Source organism: Gadus macrocephalus, chromosome 11 (genome assembly GCF_031168955.1).
Source record: "Gadus macrocephalus chromosome 11, ASM3116895v1".
Taxonomy (NCBI): Eukaryota; Metazoa; Chordata; class Actinopteri; order Gadiformes; family Gadidae; genus Gadus; species Gadus macrocephalus.
The window spans coordinates 15,654,159-15,676,239 of NC_082392.1; the positions used below are offsets into that span (position 1 = coordinate 15,654,159).

Below are 22,081 nucleotides of genomic sequence, written 5' to 3' on the forward strand. Positions count from 1 at the left end.
TCTGTTGTGGATCTGGTCTTCCGGAAACCACACTGGGTTTCCGGAATCACACCTTCTGAGATGTGCTCAACCAATCGGCTGAGCATGATCTTGGCCAGGACTTTCCCTGCGATGGAGAGGAGAGATATTCCGCGGTTGTTGCCGCATACTGCTCTGCCTCCTCTCTGTTTATAAATGACCACGATGTTAGCATTCTTCCAGTACTGTGGGAGGGTCCCATGTTCCCAGATGTTCTGGATAAGGAGGTGCAGGCGAAGCGTGAGGATGTATCCTCAGTTTTTGAAAACCTCTGCAGGGATTCCATCGGGTCCAGCGCGTTTATTATTCTTCAGCCCTGCAATGGCTCGCTGGATTCCTGAGTACAGTGTTGGGGTGTTCAGGTGCGTGGTTGGCGGGAGGTCTGGGAGATTATCCAGAATATGTGGATCGACAGGGTTGGTGTGGTTGAGGAGTCTCTCAAAATGATTTGCCCAACGGGCAAGAATCTCGTGGCAGTCCTTGAAGAGTGTGGACCCATCAGCTGATCGGACTGGGTCAATCGCCCGCTTCCTGGGGCCGTACAATGTTTTTATGGCATTGTAAAAGCCTTGAATGTTGTTGCAATCTGGCAGGTTCTGGATCTCTTGCGCCTTTTGCACCCACCAGGTGCTCCGTGCCCACTCTAGCATTGAAATCTCCCATGAGTATGAGCCTGTCCGTAGCCGGGGTGTTCTGTAATACCGTTTCAAGAGCTCTGTAGAAATCCTCTTTGATGTTATGCTCGGCATCAAGCGTGGGTGCATATGCACTGATGAGGGTGGCAAAGCGTTCCTTTGCCAGGGGAATGCGCCATGTCATCAGTCATTCATTGATGCCAACGGGGGATTCCGGAATGCCCTGCAGCAGTTTAGACTTCACAGCAAAGCCAACTCCATGATTACGGCGAGTGCCTTCGGGGACTCCCTTCCAGAAGAAGGTGTACCCAGCACCAACCTCTGACAGGGAGTCCTCTCCATGTAGTCTTGTCTCGCTGAGAGCTGCTAGGTCAATGTTGTATCTTGCAAGCTCCAGGGCCACCAGTGCTGTCCTGCGGTGGGGCCTGTCAGGAGTTCCAGCCAGGTCCAGCAGTGTGCGAACGTTCCATGAAGCAATGCTTAGCTTATTTTTTTTATCTTTTATTTTTCGACCGCGAGAGGGGATGCTTTGACGGTTGCGGCTTACCGTCCAGAGTATGGGGAGCAGACAATTTTTGGACCACCTTTTCTAGGTCCTTCCCCATCTCAGGGGTGGAGTCTCAGTCGCAATGGAAGCTGCCGAAAAGATGCGCTGCTCCATCCCACAATCTTAACGACCATCACTCCATTGCCGCCTGTGTGCATGGTTTAGCTAGATACTCCCAGCCACATCCTTGGCCTGTACCCACCACCATTCCACAAGGCCACAGGACTTTTTTTATGGGGGGAGGGGGGGAAGCAAGAAACTTGCGCATAGGTGAGGATTAAGGTGAGGGTGTGGGTGCGCAGACCTCACTTCCACCATCTTCACACCTACCAGATGGACCTCCAGTGGCATGAGAGTACCCATGACGACCCGGTCAGTAGGACTCCGCCTGTGCCTGTCCCCAGGTGCAGGTTTGTTTTCGGGATTTGCTCCCCTGGCCACTGTACTCTCCTGAGTTAACCCATGTGGCTATGGGGTTGCCTTCTTCCGCCTTCCCAGCGGTTGTGGTGGTTCTCACACCGACCATCTTCCGCCTGCTCTGCCGTTGGGGTCTTCACTATTTACCCAAGCTGGGGCTATTTACCCATAACTGGGACAGTGGTTGACGGGCAACAGGGCATTTCCACTCCCCGATGGGCCTGCATGCCACGTCTCTGGGGCCCACTGCTGCTCCGAGATCCTGTACAACTTAGCCTGGGACCGCAAGGGACCAGTTACCATGTGTGCCACGGGGAGGCGTGTACGAGATCTTGGCAGTGGAGAGGCTATGTACCGGCTGAGGAGACTTACGCACTCGGCTCCTCTTTTCGACCCCACAATCTTACACACACAAACAAACAAACAAACACACACACGCACCGCTCTGGTGATCCGATCACAAAACATGTAACCATGCAAACATACCTGATGGTTTAACACAAACACAAATACGTCGATGATGCACAAACACCTTTATTACAAGGCAAAGACAAACACAAACATCAATATTTGAATTGAGTGGTGACTCAAGGGGGGGCTCCTCGGGCTAGTCTGGTGGCCCTCTCTCTAGGTCTATAGTGCCTGACCTTCAGCCTCTGGGGCCCTAAGAGACCTACATAAATAGACCAATATGTGCAGAAGTATAACTGCCAAATGAACATGCATGTCAAATGTGTGGTTTCATGTGGTTTGTTGAAGGTAGGCTCCATGGTCCAAAGAGCATTTGACCCGTATGAACAAATTTTTCTTTTTTTCTGTGCGCTTGAGAATACTTGCTCTGGATGACTCATGGGCAGCAGAGACCGTCTCACATTTGTTTCCCCCGCTGTTTCCTGACTGATTGACCCACGCTGCTAAGCGCTGGCTTGGTACCGTGACTCCAGCTCAGTGTTGGACACCATCCCTGCACTCATTTGTCAGGATGTTAAACCACACTGACCAGACATGGTTTTTGGCACCATGAGAGTGTGTGTGTGTATCTGTGTATCTGAGTGTGTGTTTGTGTGTGTGCGTGTGTGTGTGTGTGTGTGTGTGTGTGTGTGTGTGTGTGTGTGTGTGTGTGTGTGTGTGTGTGCGTGCGTGCGTGCGTGCGTGTGTGTGTTTGTGTGTTTTTGTGTGTGCGTGTATCTGTGGGAGAAGGGGAACCACAAACGCATACCCCATCCTCAGGGGTAGAGCTAATAAAAATTAACTTCTCTGCGTGACATCCAATGTAATTTTATTGAATCAACATTTTACATTAATGGCTTACGTCTTGGCCTGGATAGCAGAGGGGGAAAGGAAACTCTTCCCCGTCCTCCCTACTTTTCCTGCGTCTCCTACATGTGCTGGAATCTTTTTGCTCTGTGAATTTGACGGTTCCATGTTTTCAAGGAGACTTGCTCTTGGCTTCTGCTGTTTTCAGAGAAAGGTCCGCACATAATCAGACTCCACATGCTTAGTGAAAAAATATTCACTGATGATTTATGACCCGCGTTGGCCTATGTTAGATTATGCAGCAGTGATTCAGGTTTTCAGATGTGGCAAAGTCATATTCCATGAGTTCTTTGATAAGGGCTGACGAAGAGCAGATGAGGTAGCCAATATGAAAAGACGGGAAGAGACACTTGAATCTGGCTGGGATAATAGCGTAGATGAAACCCCTCCGGACTCCATTATGGCAGGGATCGACTTTCTCATCATCCGCCCATTGGCAGCCCCGCTAAGTGCATTGCGATACATTTTCACGAACCAGAGCAGAGCGATTACGCTTTCAACTCCTACAAGGGGAGCAGCAGCGAAGCCTCAGAAGATACGGCTCTCTGAGGGCTTTGCCTTAATGTTGTTAAGGACCAAAGTGCCAATTTTCAGCATACCTCGCCCAAAGTGCTCATTAAAGTTATAATGACACCAGTTAAGGGCTTATAAAGCGTGGGCTTTACGCGGCGGGCTGGCGGTGAAAGCGAGCGCCCTCTTCAGAGAAAATAAATAAATAAATGAAGTGTTTTGGAGCGCTGGCGCTGGCCGGGTCTCCACCGCCCGCCCGGGAGGAAGCCCTCAGATGTGCCGCCGGGGCCCGTACTTACCTGGGCTCCGATCACAGTGATTATCCCGTTTCCATCGGCCTGCTGCCTGCGTCGGCCCCATAACCTGCTGCCGTCTCGACCAGACACACCTGCCCCAGCCCTCCAGCAGCAGGGGCTAAGTACCACCGTGACCAAACAGGGGGGTACGACATTCTGACAACACCTCTGATGACAGGCAAGGCCATGTCCCGCAGGCACGGAGACCTGTCTCAAGACAGCTGGTCCTGAAAAAAGACAACAAAATGAGAACTCATGTGTAATGCGTGAGTTGGGGGTCAATTGTTTGTTTCAGTAGCCATTGGTGACCTGTACAGCGGCAGGGGAACTCGGGACCCCTTGGCACCTGTCCATGGACTGTGGGCCCTGTCCGGGGACCATTGTCCTGGCAACAAAACCCTAACCCTAAAATTCAACATAACCCTAAAATCATACACTAACTCCCCCTTAAAACAGAGTAAATCAAATATGTTTTATGGAACAAGAATCATGCATAAAATAAATAACTATATATATTTATAGTATTTGTGTTATTTGAAAGTATGATATTGCCCTTCGATCCATCACTATATATAGCTATAAAGAAACATATATAGAGCTATAAATATATATCTTTAGTCTTTAGTGCACTGAAACACAGTCGTTTCCTGTGGACGGCCACAGCACACAGTGTGCTGGGCTTGTTTTGCCGGGGCACTGTGCTTCATGAGGTCATTGTATGAGAGTTAGAGTCCCTCAGCGGGTCACGAGCCAGCCGGGATGGAGCGGGGGGGCCCTCGTGTGACCCTGTTCTGTTGTTTATGTGGGATCCAGCAGCGCCCCCCCCCCCCCCCCCCCGCTACCTCCCCCCCCCCCCCCCCCCCCCCCCCCCTCCTCCGCCCCCTCCACAGCCAGAATATTCCGGAATGACAGAATGGGGAACGGTAGGTCTGGTGGACTGGGAACTAGTGGGAGTGGGAAAACAAGACAGAGGGAGAGAGAAGAGATGGAGAGAGCGAGAGAGAGAGAGAGAGAGAGAGAGAGAGAGAGAGAGAGAGAGAGAGAGAGAGAGAGAGAGAGAGAGAGAGAGAGAGAGAGAGTGAGCGAGAGAGAGAAAGAGACAAAGGGAGAGAAAATAGAGAGAGAGAAAGAAAGAGAAAGAGAGAGAGAGAAAGATAAAGTCAGGGAAGTCAAAGGTTACGAGGGGTACATAAGGACATCCTCCCAATTCCCCCCTTATGCTCTATAAACCACTGCTGCACAACCATGACGTCTGGGACAGGAGACACGGTAATAAATGCATTGTACACGCCAAGATCTGGGCATAGAGTCTACAGCGGTCTAATAGTTATTAAGTCAACGCTCAGATACTGACGAACCTTGGACCCAAGGCAGCCACTATATGGGTAGCTGCACTTAAATTCTCAGATAAACCACCAGATAAACAAGACCTTTATCTTTGAGCAATGAGGCTTCTCATTTCTAGAAAGCAGCTTCTTGTCCTTGCGATCGTGACCACATTGTACAGAGAAACACCCTTTATTTAATTATGATAAATGACTTTATAATTGACATGGCATGTGTTCCTAAATTATGTAATTCCCACCAACCGAACCAGGTTCAGAAGTTTGGATAACTGCCTGCCAATGGATGAACTGGGGGGGTCTGCACTTACTAAAGAGACAGGAGGGGTCAGAAGGGTTCGCTTGGAGCTTGTAATACATCAAACATTAGGAATATTTGCCTAAACACGTAATGCTTGGAGTTACACAAACATATTGATCGACATATTCTCTCCTGGTACACATGTGATGACAATGAGTTGAGCTCTATAGACTGTATATCCCCGGGGTTGGTAGTTGTGTGCATTCATCCTCACCATCATGCCATTGTGTCAGGTGAGGAGGAATGCCGCAACACTGAGGCCCCATCGCTGCAAAAGTGATGGGCTGAGGCCCCACTCTGCTTCCTGCGTGAGAAACGTACCCACTTTATGACATGATCATTTCCTTCGCTCCTTCCCCTTTCTTCTCAACACTTCCCTCCATCTCCATGTATACTCGACTCCTCCACCGTCTTGGGAATTCAAGCTAGGAGAATATAATTCTGATTCCTTTGAGGCTGGATCACAACGACCAAACACAGAGGCCAGCATGTACATGCATGGAAACAACCATCATCAACAATTAGACTAGAAATACGCACACCCTGGCGTCAATTCAGCCCCCCCCCCCCCCCCACCACCCTCCAGGTTGGTTCAGAACACCTCAACAGATGCCAAGTCATGGATTAAAGGTGACACAGAACTCAAATACATACACACACATACGCATGCACACACACACAAACACACACAAACTTACACATGCATGCACACACGCACACACACACAAATGCATGCACGCACAAATACACACACACACACACACACAAATGCACGCACGCACGCACACACACACACACACACACACATGCATGCACGCAGAAATACACGCACACACACACACATGGACTCATGCGCAAATGCACACACACACACACACACAGACACACAAACATCCATGACACACACACACACACACACACACACACACACACACACACACACACACACACACACACACACACACACACACACACACACACTGTGAAAACAACTGTCAATCACAGCTGGCTAGCGGAGACTTCTTCTTGGGTTTCCATCAGGTACTTTTGAGACTTGTTGGATCACGCTATGCTAATAGTTGGCCTTCGACAGCAGTAACCATGTCAAGAAAGCCCTTTTCTCCCTTCTCAGCTCTCAATGGTGATGGGATTCAGTGAAGATAGCACGCGACCGAGCAGTGCTTTTAAACAACACGAAGAGATTCTCTCATCGCTGTGGCGAAGTGGCGCTGAGACTTTCTTTCTGGACAGCACTGGATGTAATGGTTGGCCGGGAAACACAACACATGGACCGAATCACAGACGCCACACCAAGCTCCCTGAAGTCTCCATCTTTCTCTCATTGTTTGACACAACGTGCTGCTCAAACAGCCTATCTGTTGTGTCATGGTCTTTTCGATTTCTGCCAGGACAAACACAAAATGTTTTGGTTGCTCTCTCATTTGTTGCTCTCAACGCTTTTCGTCCTTTGAATGCTTAAAAGCAAAGTGGATATTTTCTGAGATCTAGATACATTTAAGTTCTAAATGTAGAGACCAAATGTCAAATGCATGCATAAAATACATTGAAGAAAGAAGATTAGACTGACGGTGATTCACGGGATGATTATTTGGCAAGAAATCTTCAAGGTGTCACACACACACACACACACACACACACACACACACACACACACACACACACACACACACACACACACACTTATGTGCACACGAACACATGCACCATTGGATACAAACATGAACATATGCTAACCCTGAGCAGGCTGTTGAAATAGTGACCTGCATTAGCATCGTGTACCTTCCCTCCTCGGCCATTGTGCTGTTGCTTTCAACATAGCTAATATAAATCACAATTCTGTTTCTGATTGAGTTCAGTGGAAGGGCAAGGCATACCTTTTGACTCTTGTTTCTGCCTCGCATTTCTCCAATGCACACACTGGAAATGCTTCATAGTGGAAGCCTTGATATATAAAGAAGGTTCTCAAGGAGTAATTCATGATGCCTGACTGCGCAATGCATAAATGAAAAAAACTATAATAAATATGTTCTGTTATTTGTTTTTATGCCTCTATACTGCATAGGTGCAGCATATTTTGTGAAATATTGGAATTCAACATATAGCGCTCTCACTCATTCTTTGCATGGATGAATGCCCAGCCTACACATTCAACAACAGTAAGACTCTTCTTATATGTGCATTTCATCACTTTAGTATTACAACAGGAGCGGCAGAAGAGACTTATTTGGGTGAATGTGTCCCCGCTTCTCCAGACGGCTGCCTGGGGATGTCCCATTAAAGACGTTTTGCTAGTGAACCAAGCTGCTCTCTATAAAAAAAAAAAAAAAACATAAATCATTCTGACAGCGCAAAGTTGAGGACTTGGTGTAAAGTCCTGCACTATTGAGAGATAAAATAGTTGCAGCTTGCGAGGGCCTGTCTGGGAAGATGCAAGTCACCTCTGGGCGTCTTTTTGCAATTTAGCCTTGCTTGGATGTAAGGGCCCATCATCGTGCTGGCTGACAATGGTAAGAAAAAACAGACAACAAGCAATGACACACTGGCAAAGTGGCCCCCATATCCCCTGAGTCGGTGAGGCCGATTGTAGTTTATTTATTTTTTGAGGGAGAAAAAGTAGAACTACACTCTTTTTCCACAACACAGCTAATGAGCGTAGCTATGTGGCGTGTACAGACAGGGCTCAGAGTCCAACCGCCTGAAACAACTACATTCTGAGCGGAGCAGGCAGACCTCATGCTCTTTCTTTCCACAAAAAAATAAAATAGATGTCTTGCGTCTTAGCCTTCACTCTGCTCTACTGAAACACTTTGCCTCTTTCTCTCTCCTCTTTCTTCGTCCCTCTTTCTCATTTTCTGTATCCCCATCACTCTCGCCATTGCTCTATTCCCATCTCTCTCTCTCTCTCTCTCTCTCTCTCTCCCCCCCTCTCTCTCTCTCTCTCTCTCTCTCTCTCTCTCTCTCTCTCTCTCTCTCTCTCTCTCTCTCTTTCTCTCTCTCACTCACTCACTCTCTTTCAATTCCTCTCGTGTCATCCAAGTTCACTTTATTTTCTCTTAGTTTTACTGTTAGATGAAGCCATGCATAAAACATTTTTTAATCAGATGCTCCAGCCCTGGGACTGCTGCCGGCATTAGAATGAAACCATATTGTCATTGTTCTCTCATTTCAGTTTATTGTTATGAAATATACAATTGGGGGGGTCATTTCCTCATTACTGCCCTAATAGCTCGCATGCAGGGGTGAGACAGAGGGGGGGAGCATCAACTAGAGGGAAAAAAAGAGCAAGAGAGAGAGAAAGAGCGAGAGAGAGAGAATTACGGAGAGAGTGAGAGAGAAAGACAGAGAGAGAGAGAGGGAGAGAGAGAGAGAGAGAGAAAGACAGAGAGAGAGAGAGAGAATTACGGAGAGAGGGAGAGAGAAAGACAGAGAGAGAGAGAGAGAGAGAGAGAGAGAGAGAGAGAGAGAGAGAGAGAGAGTGAGTGAGAGACTGGTGAGCAAATGGAAATCGAGAGTGAATGTACTGGATGTGCGCAACGTGCTCACACAGCCCTGACACTAGCACACTACCTTCTTTCACTTCATTCAGCCCCTGTTGTCATAAAACGAAGTGTCTGCCGTCCCACTGTGGCACTAGCTGGTTCAGTCTTCCAGTAGCATCCAAAAAAAGGAAAAAGGAAATAGGGAAGAGAGAAGAGGAGACCTCCTGCTCTGAGCTCCGCCAAGGCTGTCCGAGGCTAGGGGAGGCTACAGAGCCAGGAGATTGCAGAGAGCTGTTGGTCTGTGTACCCATTAATGGGTCGCAAGGCACTCTGGGTCCTAAGCATCCCAGCGGCACACACACGTCCAGCTGAGGACTCTCCACTGTAACGCTTGGACAGGCTGTGCCCTGTTGCTACGGCAACAAGGAAGACCCCCCTTCCCCAGCCCCCAGCCCTACTCCCCCAATCACCACCAACTCACGGTTCAACAGGAAGAATTATTCTCCAGGATAGTTTTGAGTCTCTTCTGCGTAAACGTTGAGCCTCGTTTTTTCTCTCTTTCTTGAGGAGGATTGTGTGTGTGAGTATCTGCGTGTGTCTGTGCAGCTTGATTAATATAAACAATGTGTCAACTGTGCAAATAAACTTCGGCAGTACACACATTTGTTTGAGAAGTTCTGAGAAATAAAAATAAAGCCCTAGAGGAGTATACTGAGAAAAAGGGAGAGTTATGGTGAGAGAGAGAGAGAGAGAGAGAGAGAGAGAGAGAGAGAGAGAGAGAGAGAGAGAGAGAGAGAGAGAGAGAGAGAGAGAGAGAGAGAGAGAGAAATGAGGGGGAGAGAGATAAAAGAGGGCGACATTTTTGATTTTTTATCATTTATTTTTAAATTGTCTTCAAAACTCTAAAAATAGGGACATTATCTGACGATTGTCATTAACGATAAAATTGAATAACATACAAATGATATATTACAATAAATAACTGATTAAATACATCACTTAATATTTAAAAGTCCATACTATCTATTACAAGTTTTTCTTTGTTATTTTAAGTAAATCCTACTATTTTTACATTCAAACTCTGTAATTCTGGATTGTCTACAAAACTCCCTTAGATGATTCCATTAGTTTAGTTAGGCATCCTATATGAAATAATGAAACCCTTTGGGTTAGACCATCATTTGTAGGGGTCAGCCTGCAGCCTTCATGTTAGCCCTGCACATGAAGGCCTTACCATCTAGGCAAGGGTTATGTCTGACAAAGATGGAAGAGGGCTCAGGATGGAACTGATTAAGGACAGGGTCACCGGATATGACCATGATCGATATGGATCAGTGTTAAACACAGAATCACACCATCTTCCTCTATATAGGAGGCTTTTAACTATATTATGAAGGCTTCACATACATTTGGCACAAAAAGGAACACATTTGGTCATATTGAATAGAGAGAATGTTAGGGAGAGAGGGTAGTTTGAAAATGAAAAAACTCATTCCCATCGTTTATATTGTGCCTTGCCATCCAGTATGTCATAGGCTACTCTGCTTTACTCATTTTATTAGTATATTAGTAGTCTGACAGAACAGAAACTGTTAGTAGTCTGACAGAAACTTGGCACCAGCCAGAGGTTTACTCTGCCCTAAATGAAGCCTGCCCCCCAGGCTACAGTTACTTGGAGGCAGCCCGCAGCACTGGTCGTGGTGGTGGCCTAGCTGTCATCCACCGACAGGACCTGGAATTGTCCCCCAAATTGCTGCCTACAACTTCCTCCTGCGAGTGTCTTGCATTTACATGTAAGCCCCCCCTTCCCATGACTGTTCTACTCATCTACCGTCCCCCAAAACCCAACTCTGTTTTCATCCCGGAAATGTCTGATCTCCTCACAACACTCTGTACTACCTCTGCCAGTACCATCATTTTGGGAGATTTTAATATTGATGTTGACACCCCGTCGTGCCATTCTGCTGCCGATTTTCTTCAGCTGCTAGACTCGCTCAACCTACAACAACGTGTTGATTCCCCCACACATTCCAGGGGACACACACTCGACCTGGTAATCTCTAACTCCGCCCCCATCAGCAATCTACAGGTTTATGATCTTGATGTTTCAGATGACAAGCTTGTGTCAATGGAGCTGCCCTTTCCTTTCACCCACATCAAACCAAAGCGGCAGATCCACTTCAGAAACCTGAAAAACATCAACGTGGATGCCCTGGTCCGGGATCTTCAACTTCTCTCCTCTGGCTCAACTGACTTCATCTAAAAAGTTAATAACATCCGCTTACACCTCACCAACACTGCTGACCTGCCCCTCCCAACTGCCGATCCACCATTTGAGAGTGTTCAGACCCTCTGCACCTTCTCCGGCGTCACACAAGAAGAGGTGGAGGACGTCATCAGAAAAGTGAAACTGTCCACCTGTGCACTGGTCCCCTTCCCTTCAGTTCTGCTGAAGGCCAACATCTCTGCCGTCTGTCCACTCATCACCAAGATCATAAACCACTACCTCCTGGCTGGCAATATCCCATCTGCGTTAAAAAAAACTGCTGTCATCAGACCACAAATGAAAAAACGGTCCAAAAGTCTCCTCCAACTACAGGCCCACCAATCTTCCGTTCCTGTCGAAGGTTATGGAAAAAACGGTGGCAGCACAACTTCAGGATCACCTCATCCAAAATAACCAGTTTGAAAAGCTCCAGTCTGGTTTCCGCTCTGGACACAGTACAGAAACAGCCTTATCATGGTCACCAAAGACCTCCTGGTGGCAGCAGACACCGGTTCCCCGTCTCTTCTTATCCTCTTGGACCTAACAGCTGCTTTTGATACAGTCAACCACAATATCCTCCTCCACCGCCTGCAATACACCATTGGACTCAGGAAATGTTCATAACTGGTTCACCTCATAACTCGCATGTCGCCCTGAGCAAAGCAAAGTCACACACCCGCAACGTCACCTGCGGTGTCCCCCAGGGATCAGTGTTGGACCCCACCCTTTTCTCCATCTATATACTCCCCCTGGGCAATGTCATTAGCAGGCATGGGTTAGCATTCCATTGCTATGCTGATGATGCACAGCTCTACCTCAGGACAACATCCATTGCTTCTGCCCCTCTACCAACATCCAGACTGACCACCTGCCTGGAGGAGATAGAGGCGTGGATGAAGCTCAACTTCCTTCAGTAGAACAGCTCCAAAACCAGCCATCCTTGTTGGCACACCATATCAGCTCGCTCTTCCCCCATAACCAATATCACTTTCTCTGGCCAAAAAATCTCCCTTTCCACATCTGTCACCAACCTGGGTGTTAAAATGGACCCTCAACTCACCTTTGACACCCACATCAAACACCTCTGTAAGACATAATTCTACTTCCTCAGGAACATCGCCAAACTCCATCCAACCCTGGCAGATGCAGAGAAGCTCGTCCATGCCTTTATCTCCTCCAGGATGGACTACTGTAATGCTCTCCTCATCGGGATCTCTGGCAAGAGCATCCAGAGGCTTCATTGTATAAAAAAACAGCGCTGTGAGGATCCTGGTGAGGGTGCGCAAATATGATCACATCCTACTCAGAATTCAGTACAAGGTCTCACTCCTCACCTACCAGTGCATTCATGGACATGCACCCCTTTACCTCAAGGAACTTCTCACTCCCCAGACACCTCACATACCCTCCGTTCAGCATCCACACACACCATCCAAACCCAAAGGACAAAGCTACGCACCATGGTTGATCGGGCCTTTTCCGCTGCTGCCCCTAGACTGTGGACCACCCTCTCGGACCACCTGAGGGCCCCACAGACTTCAGCTGCTTTTTAACGAAACCTAAAAACGTATCTTTTAAAAAAAAAAAAGCTACATTTTCATTCATAGCTTCTCCTTTTTAAGGTGGTTCGGGCATCTGGTAAGGATGCCCACTGGGCGCCTCCCTTGGGAGGTGTTTCAGGCACGTCCAGTGGGGAGGAGACCTCGGGGAAGACCCAGGACTAGGTGGAGAGATTATATCTCAACACTTGCCTGGGAACGCCTCGGGATCCCCCCCTCAGAGCTGGTCAATGTGGCCCGGGAAAGGGAAGTCTGGGGCCCCCTCCTTGAGCTGATCCCCCCGCGACCCGACCCCGGATAAGCGGATGAAGATGAGATGAGATGAGATGATGAGGTTCTCCTTTTTAACCATTTATTTGTAAATTGTTATTTTTGTAATTGTAATTGCAATTCTCATCGATTTTATTTTTACTTCTCTGTAGCACTTTGAGATTCTAGCAATAAAAAGTGCAATACAAATAACATTTATTATTAATAAAATTATTGGAGGAAAGGTGGTTTGAATACAAAAAATGCTTAGAATAGGAGCCTCGATGCATCCTTTAACCCTCCTTTAGCATAGCTTACTCCTGACCAACATTTATGAAAGGAAAGGAGATAGTGGTATCCCATAATGCTTTACGGCGGTAATATTTAAAGCAACATAACTCTGAGGAAGTTTACCGACTCTACGCAAATACGCATGAGAGACGCGGTAAAGCAGAAGAAGAGAAGAGAAGAAAATACAGTTGATAATAATGGCTACCAATTCCAGAAACATATAATTTGAATCGAAATGAATTCATTAAGCACACAATATACGCTGTAAGAAAATAAAATGCAGACTTCACATTTAAGAGACTACTGGGGGCAGTTAATTTCAACATCAACATAAGTTGAGCCTGTTTATTTTCACATGTGAATTGGGATTCAAGTGGCCTAAAATATTCCCGTTGGCCGAGTCCGACCTAAGTGATTCTCACTGTTGGCGACAACCTGATTGAAATCAATACGACAAAAGAGCATGGATCGAAAGTCCGCTTGTTGTAGTCCAACTTCGGAAAACGAAGTCTAATTCATTTTAAACAGTGCTGTCTTTTCCTATGTTCGAAAGGAAGTACCTTTTCATCTCTCCTAGACCTGATGACGTTTTCCACAAAGGTTAAGGAAAGGAGGCATAAAGGTTAGGAGATTTCACTATTCGTAGAGGCCCATGTTTTTACATGAGACCTCTTATGTTCTTCAGGTGAATAAGGCTGATTTAATCACTGACTTGATATGACTGTTGACATTTTAATCTGAAGATTTTCTGGCTTGGTTTTTAGGTTTTAAGGAGAGGGACTCAAGGTATCGGCTAACTTTTATCTTTGGCATCGAAAACAATTCTCCCAGTTTTGTCCTTATTCAGTTAGAATATTCTACTCAATGTACTGGCACAGCAGATCTATAGGGCGATTGTCAGTTGGTGAAAGGGGAATATAGATTTGTGTGTTGTCCTCATAACAATGGCAAGCAATGTTATTATTTTGCATAATTAGGCCTACTGGGAGCTTGTAGAGGTTGAATATGGTCACAGGATTGAACCTTGGGGGACTCCACATGTCATGTTCGTAGGCCCAACACAATTTTCCAATTGGTCCAAAAGTATTGAGTGGTCAACAGTGTTGAATGCAGCACTACGGGCCAAGAGCATCAATATTGACATTTTGCCAGAGGCTGTGTAAAGAGGAATATCATTTACCACTTTAATAAGTGGTTCTGGTGATATTTAGGGGTTGAAATCCTGAATGGAAGTTGTCATAGCTTCTAGTTGAGGCCAAGAACTCATTCAGTTGCTGGATGACAATTTATCCATGTTTCTCCTTAAGAATGGATTGGTCTCTAGTTGTTGATGATAGCATTAAGGCCTGTTCATTTAAAAAGGTTTTAATAATTGCAATTCTCAAGGCTTTTGGAAAGTTGCCTGATTGGTGGGAGCTGTTAACTATCAGCAGTATGTCCTCTGCCAGGCACTAAAGTTGTGTAGTCTAGGACATTAAATCGTGGCATCATTGCCACATTAGGCTACTTTTAAATAAACATGGTGATGATCCAAACATTTTTTTAAATGGAAATTCAAAATTCAAAATTCGAATATAACTGCAATAGTCTAGGAGCATGCTCTTGACAAAAGCATGCATAAGTGACTCAGACCGGGTAGGGAAGCCTCTGATTATGGAAACGTTTCTGAGATGGAAAAAAGCAACCTTGGTGTAGGGAGGCAACAGTGAGGGCATTTCCCCACTGGTTAATAAAAAGAGGACGTTCAATATCCGTAGGGCCCTTTCTTTGATCATTAACGTTAGATCATCAGGAAATAAGTGCAACCGGAATCCTGCTACTCCTGCTGATGCTGCTGCTGTTCGGAGCAGAATATTTCGGTCAATAATTGTAGCGTAATTTGTCAGAGTAACCGCTTGCTCATTTAAAAATATATGTATTTATTTGATGAATGCAGTTGCTAATACGTGAATATAAATAAAATTATTTTTTCATCAAAATACAAAAATTAGTATTAAGAGACGTGTCAGGATGGCCGAGCGGTCTAAGGCGCTGCGTTCAGGTCGCAGTCTCCTCTGGAGGCGTGGGTTCGAATCCCACTTCTGACAAGAATTTTGAGGACACCCAACGAAAAGCGATATTACTATCATAATAACATTTTCATTTCAAAGGATCTGCGAATTTAAGTTCCCCCGCTACGGCTAGATATTCTGCAAGAGGTGAACTCAATCACTCGTCATTTTTAAATTGCGTTTTAGAATTGATAAAAAAAAATACACTGCATTGGCCGGGAATCGAACCCGGGCCTCCCGCGTGGCAGGCGAGAATTCTACCACTGAACCACCAATGCCTACACTAAACTCTACTTTGCGCCAGATTATAATCCAGACACACATTTACACATGCAGGACTGGGAGAAGAAGAGCTCAGTTAATAAATGGAACGCTGGAACAGAGTAACCGTTTAGTAATTCGATTTCATTTTTGTTTGATGAATGTGGTCGCTGAAACATGAACATAAACTAAATGGGTTTTAGTTCTCAGCAACAAAAAAAAAGTAAATGACCTGTGGGCGGCAGTTCATATGTTTTTATATTTCATTTTACCAGCGCAAATCACCTATAGGCAGCTGGATGCTTTCACAAACCCAACTGGACTCAATCATTAGATCTCTCTGCTGCTCCTTCCTCTCTTCCTGGCCTTCCACAGCCTCGACCTCTTAGAAACAGAAGTTCTGGATGAATATCACTCACTGTCTGGGCTTCTTCCTGGCTGTATAGAGTGGCGAAGTCACGCCCCTTCCGGTAGGGCTCATGGGACCTATGAGATCGAAAAATATGAATGGGTGTCAATGGAGAGAAAATTATTATTTTCTGGTCCCGGTCTTTATATGCCCTGGATTACACATATGTTGTTTGTGGATTTAAAGGATAATTTTTCATGCAAAGAGTTCGACCGTTTATTGTGCAATTATTCAGATAAAGGCTGTAGAGAAAACACAACGAGAAAGACTACACGGCTCGTATGTAACGTCACGCTCACTGCGACTGGCGTGGAGAAGACCGACAATCTTCCCATCGGCATAACTGAAACTCTGCACGTGCACCGACTTATAATGGTTTTCACCTCTTTCGATGCTTTTATCCTCCCCTTGGAAAAAGCGGTGAAGTGGGGCAGAGAGATCGCCATCTCTGTGCAGAGTTCCAAGGGCGGGTGTGGTGACGTATATCATATGCGTCGAGAGCAGCGAAGAGCTGTAGTTCACAAAGCGGCCTCACATAAAACCTAAAATTATCAAACTTCTTCACGAACATTTTTAGTTTTCTTTGCATGAAAAATTATCATTTAAATCCACAAACAACATATGTGTAATCCAGGGCATATAAAGACTGGGACCAGAAAATAATTATTTTCTCTCCATTGACACCCATTCATATTTTTCGATCTCATAGGTCCCATGAGCCCTACCGGAAGAGGCGTGACTTCGCCACTCTATACCTCGGACCACGAATAATCAACATGGGAATGACAAAACCTTTTCTCCCAAGGCTATCCCTGTGTGAGTGAACCTTCCATGCTGAGCGAGGGATAGTAGGGAAAACTGATTTATTTAGGAGTTTGAGAGAAACAGAGACAAATGGAGAAGCAGACACACGCTTATATGACTATCGGCCCATAGATCTGCTGTGCCAGTGCATTGAGCAAGTGAAGGAATGGATGTGCCGAAATTTCCTTCAACTAAATGAGGACAAAACAGAGATAATTGTATTTGGTTCTAAAACGGAAAGGCTTAAAGTAACCCAACACCTTCACTCTCTGTCCCTGAAAACCTCAATCAAAGCCAGAAATCTAGGGGTTATCATGGATTCAGATTTACATTTTGACACATCAAATCAGTTACAAAATCGGCATATTATCACCTTAAAAATGTAGCAAGACTTAGAGGGCTCATGTCCACCGAAGACTTACAAAAACTTGTACATGCCTTTATCACTTTTTGTACATGCCTTTATCACTTTATCAGAGCCTATCAAAATAAACTCTGAGGAAGCTTCAGCTTGTTCAGAATGCTGCTGCTAGAGTTCTAAAGACCAAAAGATTTGATCATATTACACCAATTCTGAAATCGTTACATTGGCTTCCTGTAAGTCAGAGAATTGATTTTAAAATCATGTTGCTTACCTATAAATCCCTACATGGTTTAGGCCCAAAATATTTAACTGATATGCTTCCACTACATCAGCCTTTTAGACCACTAAGAAGCTCCGAGACCAATCTGTTAATTATCCCCAGAGTAAACACAAAACATGGGAAAGCAGGATTTAGTTACGACGCAACAAATAGCTGGAATAAACTCCCAGAGGATTTAAGACTTGCCCCAACTCTGAGCACCTTTAAAACAAGACTGAAGACTTTTATGTTTGCTATAGCTTTCTGCTAAATAAATGTGCCTTTATTTTCTATTTTAATACTAAAATGCCTTTTTAACTTTCTATTTTTTGCATATGTTTTTCTTTTACTTACCTATTATTTTATTTTATTGTATGACACTGTTTATATGTGAAGCACTTTGAGTCTGCCTTGTGTATGAAAAGTGCTATATAAATAAAGTTGCCTTGCCTTGCCTTGCCTTATATATGTTATTCCAAGGATGGCTTTTTGTGTCTCTCCTAAAAATATTCAAACAATTGATGCTAGTTTTAAACAAAGAAAATAAACATATTGTCACATGACAAGACGGCACGAAGATGGGTCAAAGGTAATCCACGGACAGAGTGAAAGACACTACACTCTGCCTGCTACAGAACTTCAAGGCTCTTCTAGAAGCCTACTGCTGTCGAACCAGGATGGTATCGTAAGTACGGTATTACGCTGGTTGCGTTAACACAGTCGGCAATAAAGTTCAAACGGCCACATTGTTGAGCCCAAGAGGGTGAATGGCAAGTGAGAAGGGGGAGTTTCCAGCAGCACAGAGGGATTTCAGCACAGTCTTGGTACCTCACAGTCTGTGGGCTGATCAGCCAGCCAAACTTGGCTGCGTCTAGACGTTAACGAGGTGAAAGGAGCAATCCTCTTAATTAGAACGCTGGGTTAGGAGTTGTGTGACGTGGGTGGACCAGGCACGAGCGCTCATGTGTGTCTTTCAGTGTGCCGAAATATTACCATCCACGTATTTCATCTATGTTATCTCAATGATGTTCCTGCGTGTTCATCCTGATAGATCCTAGCGTCTTTGAGTCATTTTAGGATGACACACACACACACACACACACACACACACACACACACACACACACACACACACACACACACACACACACACACACACACACACACACACACACACACACACACACACACACAAAATCAACCTGAACAAAGAAATACCTAAATACACACACACACACACCGCAACACAGAAAAAGACACACAAACACCAACACACAGACCTAAATACACATACACACATCTATTTCATCCATAACAAAATCATACATCCACATCCTGTCTATTTCCCTCTATCGCACTCTCTCTCCATCTCCCTCTCTCCATGTTTCAGGGTCTGTCGATGATGGTTGCCGTAGAGATCAATAGATCCTGCGGAGGACCGCATGGGTTCCAAAGAGCCCAACGGCCCGAGGATGAAAGCCTTTCCTTCACCCGGCCAGTATAACGGCCTTTCTGCGGACACTCACTCACACTCTGACAGGAAACACATGAAACAGGTTTGATGGTTCCACCAATAATAAACGTTTCAATCGAATGTTTGCGCTCAGTCAGGGTTCTTTTGTGTGCCAGCTGCTTACAAGGCTGGTCAACATTTATTTATGATTCCAGGCTGTTAATGAATGGCATTTATTTTCTTTGTTAAATGGACATAGAATGCATCGCAAATTTTTGATATGTGCTCAGTCAATAAAGACAGAGTGTAAACCGGCTAATCGCTTTCAGATTTTGTCACATGTTTTTTCGAAAACAGATCACAGATCCGAACCCTTTCATGAATGTATCCTTTAAGACTCTCGGGTTTCAAACTCTGCTGCAGGCTTGTTATTCGCTGGTCTCAACATTTGGATGATATGGCGTCGAAGTAATGCGGGACAAAAAAAGTTGTCTGTGGAAGTAAAAATAAATAAATGAAAATGTATAAAAAAAAGACCTGCGTTAAGAACAGCGTAAGAACATTATCCAACGCTCAGGGGGTAATGGATAGAGACAGTTCAAAGTTGTGCTGGTGCTATCACTGCCAAATTTGTCCCCATCATCTTCTGGTTTTCTACAAGACATGGGAATGGGAACCAGATGAGCCGCTGTCCCTGCTGGCCATTCTGACCCACAATGCAACGGTGCAACAGCCGTGCCCGTTGGGTAACCCCTGCTTGCAGTCTTCTGGATGAAATAAACATGTGTGTGTTGTCCTCACTGCAGTGTAGCAACTGCAGCTATACAACTAGTTAAACTCTTCCTTATAAATGAAGACGTGAGTCGTAGTAAGCTTTAGTTGCTCTTTACTGTGGCTCTTTCTCTCATTGTACAAGGTCAGAGTGAAAACTGTAACAAGACAAATACGAAAATTACCATTTAGCTCTGTAACAGGTGCTTTCCACATGTAAATAAATGTAAATAAAACGTTTTTAGCCACAAATATATCACATGCATTTTTCATGTAAATAGTACTTTCTAACATTAACTTATGAATGTAATTATGAAATTATCAACTTACGACGTTGCCTCTGTGACGTTTACAGTGAAACAATCATGCGGTTGAACACAGAAAAGTAGCTATGCAAATTCGGTTAGCCTCCTTCCTCAGACTACTAAACCAAAACAAACCTATGACCTGGGAACATTAGGGTGAAAACTGCCCTTCAAAATAATAGCTCTTTCAAAACAAAATCCATTCAGATTTATGCGTGAAAGGCAACACACTCCCCGTCTGACCTCTGTGAGGTCATTAATTGACCCCAATGGACTACATGAGTCTCTGAACATCAGTCTTTAGTAAGAAGTAAGACAACTTCTGAGACTGGTCTGAAGAAAGTTTTTGAATGTCCCTGATTTGTTGTCCTCAATCCCACCTTTCTCACCCCTCCGGCTTTCCCAGGGAAATCCTTCGCAACTGCAGCACAGTCTTCAGATGGAAAGGCTTCCAGGACTGTCTGGCTGTTGGAGGCAAACTTGTGGAGCCTGAGGTTTGACTCAGCCAGTGACATCTGTGTTCTGCTCAACAAGCTGATAGCTTCGGCATCGGACGACGCAGAACGAAGGACGTCGTCCACATAGAAGTGGCGTTTAACGAAGTTGACTGTGTCGGAGCCATGTTCTCGTGCACCCTCTCTAATTGCTCTCCTGAGTCCGTAGATGGCTACAGCTGGGGACGGACTGTTGCCGAAAACATGAACTTTCATTCTGTAGTCTATGATTTATTTTGTCACGTCATTGTCCCGGTACCACAGGAATAAGGATAATTTCTGTGGTCCTCCTGCACCAAAAAGCAGTGAAACAACTGCTGTATGCCTGCCAAGATGGCAACCTTTTCCTTACGGAACCGCATCAGAACTCAGAGGAGAGAATTGTTGAGGTTGAGGCCTGTAAGCAATACATCATTGAGTGAAACACCTAAGTGTTTGGCACTAGAGTCAAACACCACCCTGATTTGGCCTTTTTTTTTTTAGGGTGGTACACTCCAAAGGTTGGCAGGTACCAGCATTCTTCGTGCTCTTCTAGTACTGGAGCGACCTCTGCATGGTCGTTCTCCAATATTTTCCCCATGAAAGCAACGGATTGCTGTTGCATCTCTGGCTTCTTTTTCAAGCTTTGTTGGAGTGATGCAAAGCGTCTGACTGCTTGTTCTCGATTGTTAGACAAGCGTTGTCTGGGATGCTTGAATGGGAGTGGAGCCACCAAGCTGTTTGATTCATTTCTGTAGACCTCTTTGTCCATTAGTTTCAAGAAGAAGATGCTATCTTCAATAGAAGATGCTAGCTTTTTGTCATGTTCGGTGTGACTGAAAACTGTTTGGCCCAATGTTTCTTCCACGGACTTGCTAGTCTCTGAAATCCTGTCTCTCATTTATTTTTCTTGGTGAACCTTTTCTTTGATGTGCAAGAAGTTTGTACAGGGTTTGAGTAGGGAGGGCCGGCCGTTGTCAAGCACGGTTGTCTTAAAGGTGTTGACTGTTGGTATATGCGCTTTCCCCAAGCAGACTTCTCCAACCAGCACCCATCCTAGGTCCAAGCGTTGGGCAAAGGGGGCATTGTGGGGGCCATTGACTTGTTCCCTAACTTTGTGCACTCTTATTATGTCTCTACCAAGTAACAGGAGGATCTCAGCAGTTGGGTCGACCTCTGGGATGTGCTCTGCTACCTTGACAAGATGTGGATGATGACGAGCTGCATTTGGGGTTGGGATTTCAGAGCGGTTGTCAAGTATGTTGTTGCACTCGATGAGTGATGGGAGAGGGATCGTGGCCTTTCCGTCGAGTGACTCGACCACAACGTCTTCAGCCCTGCGCCCAGATGTTTCCACTACACCAGAGCCTGTCTTCAGGTCCCGTACAGGTCCCGTACACGCCTCCAGCTTCATGGCTCTGAAGGCTTTGCAGCGTTTGAGAGGATGTGGCTTGCCATGTATTGGACAGCTTTTGTTCAGGTCGCTGACTTCTTTGTTTATACTTAGGCTTGTTGGGGCGATGTCCGTCTTGTGGACTGAAATTGGGTACTTTGTGCCTTTAAAGAAGGTTTTTTCAGACTTTGCAGGCGAGCCACTAGTACTTGGGATAGCAAAGCTAGGGTCATTCCTTTTACGAGCTTCGCTGCACACAAACTTGCTGAAGAACTCAAATGGTGGATAT

General features: G+C 45.5%; 1 long non-coding RNA gene and 2 other non-coding genes across 3 annotated transcripts; 2 read left to right on the plus strand and 1 right to left on the minus strand.

Moving 5' to 3' along the window:
* The first annotated feature begins 15,253 nt into the window (after nucleotides 1–15,253).
* trnal-cag (transfer RNA leucine (anticodon CAG)) lies at nucleotides 15,254–15,336 on the plus strand. The gene has a single exon. It is a non-coding gene; the product is annotated as a tRNA-Leu (tRNA).
* A 171-nt stretch (nucleotides 15,337–15,507) lies between these two features.
* Nucleotides 15,508–15,578, minus strand: trnag-gcc (transfer RNA glycine (anticodon GCC)). Its single transcript has one exon. It is a non-coding gene; the product is annotated as a tRNA-Gly (tRNA).
* Nucleotides 15,579–17,961: 2,383 nt separating this feature from the next.
* On the plus strand, nucleotides 17,962–21,758 carry LOC132467920 (uncharacterized). The gene is made up of 3 exons (XR_009528119.1): nucleotides 17,962–18,082; nucleotides 18,788–18,953; nucleotides 20,333–21,758. It is a non-coding gene; the product is annotated as an uncharacterized LOC132467920 (long non-coding RNA).
* The last annotated feature ends 323 nt before the right edge of the window (nucleotides 21,759–22,081 follow it).